The sequence below is a fragment of the Vulpes vulpes genome, unplaced genomic scaffold, assembly GCF_048418805.1.
Source record: "Vulpes vulpes isolate BD-2025 unplaced genomic scaffold, VulVul3 Bu000000631, whole genome shotgun sequence".
In the NCBI taxonomy this organism is placed as follows: domain Eukaryota; kingdom Metazoa; phylum Chordata; class Mammalia; order Carnivora; family Canidae; genus Vulpes; species Vulpes vulpes.
Genome location: NW_027325738.1, coordinates 679203 through 685202, shown reverse-complemented (window position 1 = coordinate 685202; position 6000 = coordinate 679203).

The following is a 6000-nucleotide window of genomic DNA, read 5'->3' as shown; positions in this document are numbered from 1 at the left end:
AAGAAAACTTACAAAATTAACAGGAATATGGTATTATCTGTAGCGAAGCAGGTGACGTTGATGGTTTCTTTTCTTCTTCTTCTTTTTTTTAATCATGAAAAGGGCCTTGATGCTAAGCAGATGGCAGCTATGTTATTCAAACCGGATGGAGAATGAGTCTTTCCTTAAATCTCTTCTCAGAAAGTGAATACAGTTACCGATCAGCAGTATGTATGCTGTTTTAAAACAGCTGTTAGAGTGAGTGGGCAAAATAAAACTCCACATAAGTAAACACTCTTTCAGATACTCACATGGCCTTAGAAATTAATTTAGCAATTTTGATTGTCAACTTCTATTGTCAATCATTATCTCCCTTCCTTTTATGTGGGCTACGTAACATCCTTCCCGTTGAAAGTTCTACCTGCAATCTCTGTCATCAAATCCAGCCTCCACACATCTGTCTGAGCTGTTTCTGAGTCATATATCTTATCAGATCATTTCAGTGCTAAACATTTTCAGTGGATGCTTGATTGCCTGCTACCAGCCCATATTGTTCAATATGGAAAACAAGAACCTTTACATTTAGCTTCAACCCTCTCCAGTCTGCAGTAGCGACACATCCTGAAGATAATTGTCTTCACTTCACAATTCATCCAACAACATGAGGATAGTAGGTACCAGTCTCCTCTAGAACGCCACACAGGGTTGCATGATCACTCAGAGGTAAAAGTGGTGACGTGGGGGTTTTTATAGGTAGCAAATCAGAGCAGGACTGACAACAGTGAAGAATTATTGAAAAATAAAAAGTAGAAGGGCAAAGAAATTCAAATGCAGAAACATGTCCCAGAGCATTCATAGTCAAACATACTTTGAAAATTAGAAATTATGAATTATCTGAAAACTGCATGAAATAGGGATAATCTGCTACTATCTTTAGGTGATGTCATAGAGTTCTGCAAAGCTGTCATTTGAAATGCAGGTTGGAAGACATTCAAATAATGAGTTTGACAATACTTTAAAAATTTTTATCTGCCTAGAACTGTGATGACTTTCGAGGAAATAAATTGAGGATAGGTTTATTGCCTACAGATGCTTTATGTACTAATTAAAGATTTTTATTGCTTTTTAGATTTTTATCAAATAAATGTTAAACTTAAATCAAAACAAACTTTAAAATATCAGTTAAAAAGCATATATACATATCAACTACTCATTATTTTGAAACCTTGTCATGTAAAGTTAAGTGAAACATTTATTGCTCTCTGTAGAAAATAAATTGACATCCACCAACACCAGCAGTGTTCCAGTGGTCCTGTTTCAACACACCCTCCTGAATACATTTGGTCAAATTTTTTGATCTTTGACAATCTTAGACTTGAAAAATGATAATTCATTGTATTTTCTCAAATTCAAACTTTTCTAACATGAACAATGCTGGGCATATGAGTTCTGTGTTTAAGACTCATTTATATTTATTGTCTATGGGCTCTCTCCTCATCTCTTGCCCTTTTTCTTTTTAGGGAAGACTTTTTTATATAGTAGGATATCAGTCTACTATCTATGATGTGAGTTGCAAATAAGTTTTTCTGTAGTTTGTTATTTGTCCTCTTTTGGGGGGTTGTGTCATGTGTATTGTTTTTCTTTAATTTTATGTGGTCAAATTTCTTAGTCTACTTAATTTCTGGGCTTGGGATAACACTTAAAGATATGTTTTGACATCAAGATTAGAAGATTTTCCTATACAGTTTTCTTTTAATAATTTTATGGTTTTATTATTTTACATTTAAATCTTTGATATTTCTTGAAAATTTTATGGTCTAAGGAAAGGATTAGAAAAGTCTAACCCATGAGCCAAATGGGGTGCACAATGAGCGAAATCCAGCTGTATCAATTATTCATGCTCTGTCTATAGCTGCTCTTTATTGCACTGTAACAGCAAAATTGAAGAGTGATAGAAACATGCAGAGCCAAAAATATTTACTATTTGGCTCTTCACAGAAAAAAAGTTTGCTGACTCCTAAGACATGTGAATGTAAAATACTAGATATATTTTCTAAGGAGTTAAATGTTGTTTTTTTATGTGACTTCTGTCCACTAATTTCAGAGCTGTCTTTATAATACACCAAATCATTAAAGATCTTTAGAAATGGAAGGCAAACACAATATCCATAAGCACCAAAATTTCACAAAATCAGGTTAAATGATCTCTTGCAGCATCTTATGTAAACAGAGTTTAGATCTTTCCTTCCAGGAGAGGACTCTGGTGTGAATAGTAAGAAAACAGAATGTTTTGTTTATGTTTTATTGAATCTTCTTTCTATATCAGACAGATCCCAAATGTTTATCATGGAGTCACATTTTCCTTCTTCCTAAGATTTCTCAGTAGGGGAATGTTGGATGTATGTACAGCACAGATACAACCAGAAGATTATCTCTCATGTATGATCTATCCATCTGGTTGAACACATATTATTAATGCCATTAGTTTTTTGAGAGGATTATATTTATTCTTGAGTGTAAAAATGAAGGAAACATATTTGTTCTTTAATATTTGTTCATTTGATCTGAATTTTTTCAGTAGCCTGATTGAATTGACAAAGACTTGTAATGATTTTGTCAGTAGTCTGATTGGATTGACAAAGATCTATTGTCCTTCCTCTTGCTCCTCTTGAGATCCATGGTATCTATTGGTGACTGGGATTTGATTTACCTGGATTTGGAGATAGGGTCAGTCTGTGATGGAGGATCATTTTTCTCAGTGCAAAGATGTTTCTCAAGGGATCTTCAGAAAGATGAGAAAAAGGCTTACTTACATATGGTGAATTTCATCCACACAAACCCCACGGCAACCAAAGGAAGACGTTACTTGCCAATATTTGACCCACTTTTTGTTTTTTATTCCCACTTTTCATTTTTATTTCACACAAAGTACACTTCAGTGCCCCTGTGACTTTTGTCTTGGACACACTCACAAGTTACTCATCAATATGCACAACCAGCCTCCCCCCCTAGGGGAAATCAATGACTAAAGATGCCCAACATGAGAGAAAGTGGAGGACCGGCAAGTGAACTGATACTGTAAGGAATAGAAAGAGGACTCTATCTGCCAAGTGGAATTCAGCTCTTTAAAGGAACAGTTAAATCTGTGGTTTTCAGGTAGCCTAGGAAGTTTTAAATGGCCGCTCATTGTGAGAAACTCATTTTGAGTACATTTGAAAGGCAGAACATCTAAACGTGCGGTGGCCTTTGCACCTCTCAGGAACTTTGATTGGGCCCTGGCTGCGAAGGAGAATGCAGAGAACTGAGTCACCAGCACAGCTTCTGTAGCACCCTGGGGTCCTTTGGAAGCAACTCCTCGTCCAACCTCCGTCTAGGATGGGTTAGAACAGTGACTCCTCCAGGCAGGGGTCTGAGATAAACGACCTCCAGAGTCCTCGTTCAGCCTCGCAAGGCTTTGATTTTGAACTGACGAAGTGCAAGCCGACTTTAAGTAGGTCATCCAAAGAGCTCACATCCTGGCATGTAGTTGGCATTCACTAAATACTATGGCAGACAGCGAGAGCGAGGGAGCCGGCGATGGACGTTTTTGAAAGCAAATCTTTCTACCTATTTGTATTTTTTTCCTAAGGATTCTGTGGGCCTCTTCCTTCCCTGGGAAGGTGCTCCTGTGAGTAGTAGCACCAATTAGCATGAGCACAAATATGAGATTATATGAGATCATTCATGGCACCCAGGTTCACAAAGCTACTACGGAAAAAATTAGAGTAACAATGCCTCTGCTTGATTATATAATTTGTTGGTGAGGGCAGGTGGCTTTGGCTGTTTTTTACTTTTTGGGCCAAATATTTCTCATTGCAACCTGTAATTATATAATTGATTTTTTTTTTTTTTTTAATTCATGGGTCTAATTAACTCTGGGGCCTTAGCGACTGATACATTCTCAATCACATAACTCCTTGACCTAACAGCTTTACAGTTATTCTTTCACCTGCCCCACAAACCTTCTTATCTACTATCATCTACATTATATACCATAATATAATGTAGAAGAAAAGTCAGATGCTGCTGTAGGTTATTGGTATCTGTGTAACTTCTGTGACCTACATAATGATGCTTCTTTAATAACTTACATAACTCATGGAATCTCACAGTTACAAGAGACCTGTGGATCACCTAATTCAATGCTTTCATTGGTAAAAATGGAGACTTTGAGATCTTTGTCAGTTTTTTCCATCCCATGTACCGAAGCCAATGTCTTTCACTTATTAATAAAATGTACATTTTGTCTTTATTTCTGGTAAATTATTTTACCAACACAATTTCTTTTCAAAGCAGAAGATTAAGACAATTTCTTGCATAAATTCTCTTCTTCATGAGAGAATAAAAGATAAAGATGATCATAACAAATCAGCACAGTTATTTGAGATGATTACATTTATGATAAAAAATAATTTCAAAATGATGCACATATTTTGTGTTTTTCTTTCCTCTTTGCTATCTTAAGCATTGACTTGAGTTGAGCTATCCTCTGAGGTTCTTTCTAAAAGAGAGTAAAGCTCATTGCTGTCTGAGTCAGTACCAAACTCATTTCTCTGGCTTCATTAGCTCACTCACTCATTCTTTAATCATAGAATCTGGATTTTTTTTAATTCTCTCACTATCTACATTTCATTTTGATGACTCTCCCAGGCACTTCACTAGTATGAATAACATGGCTGACTCTTGGTTTCTTTCTTTTTTTTTTTAAGATTTTATTTATTTATTCATGAGAGACACATAGAGAGAGAGAGGTAGAGACATAAGCAGAGGGAGAAGCAGGCTCCAGGCAAGAAACCTGATGCGGGACTCAATCCTGGGACTCCAGAATCACTCCCTGAGCCAAAGGCAGATGCTCAACTGCTGAGCCACCCAGGCATCCCTCCTGGTTTCTTTCTTAAATGAATTTTTACAGGATCTTATGTTGATTCCAACACTCAGAATAAACATCTTTGGAAAAACTTGAACACATTGTTCAATATAATTTAATGATTCTATATAATTAATTGAAGAATTTTTTTGCAAGAATTTTATTTTTAATTTATAAGAAGCCTCTGCATTGCCATAATAGTGATAACATCTTTATCTGTTTTATCTTTCTAACAAACCACAAAACTTAAATAGAAATAGTCTAATAGAACTTTGTAACATACGTAGAATAGTTAAGGAACTGCTGATTATTAACTCCATTTCATAAATGAGAAACACGGTGATCTGGGGACTCCTTCCTGGTCACTTAGCCAACCAATAACAGTGATTAGATTGAAATTTTGTTTTCAGTGTCTGTGCTGGACTTCAACAGCCCTGAGGTCCCGTGCTTTTCAGTGCTACAGACATTCAGCCATTCCTTTTTATATTTGTCTTTGCTATTTCTGTGATTATTTCCTGAGAAAAATATTGTGTGGGTATGCACATACACACACACACACACACACACATACACACACACTCTCTCTCTGATTCTGTCATTATCAATAAATGCTTACCCAACTACACAAATAGTCCATGTTACAATTATAATAATATATTCAGTTTTCAGATACTTTAGGTAATAAGTGATTTATGGGAAGTATAGGAATCAGAGGCCATATACAACTGGCCTTTTATGCCCATTTCCATCAGAATAGCTATTTAGATGTCTTTTGGTAATCCCTTTACAAAAATAAATTATTTTCCTATATGCATCACCATATCTTTTTATATTTTCATTTTATTAAGATCTTTAAGCTCCATCTCCCAATTCTAACTGAAAATTATATGACTGCTATTTCAGTTTGAGAGGATTATTTTCACTTCACCTTCCCAGCTCTCTGCCCTTTTGACAGCACTCCGGACCTCAAACTTATCAAGGAAACAAACCTTTACTAATCTCTTTTGGAAATCAGTTGGTTTGGGCAGTAGAAAAAGTTTCCTTTTGTTGTTTCTTAAGTTCTTCTATGGTGAATATGAGCAAGCTTTCTGTTATTTTTAGTTTTTGTTTTGTTT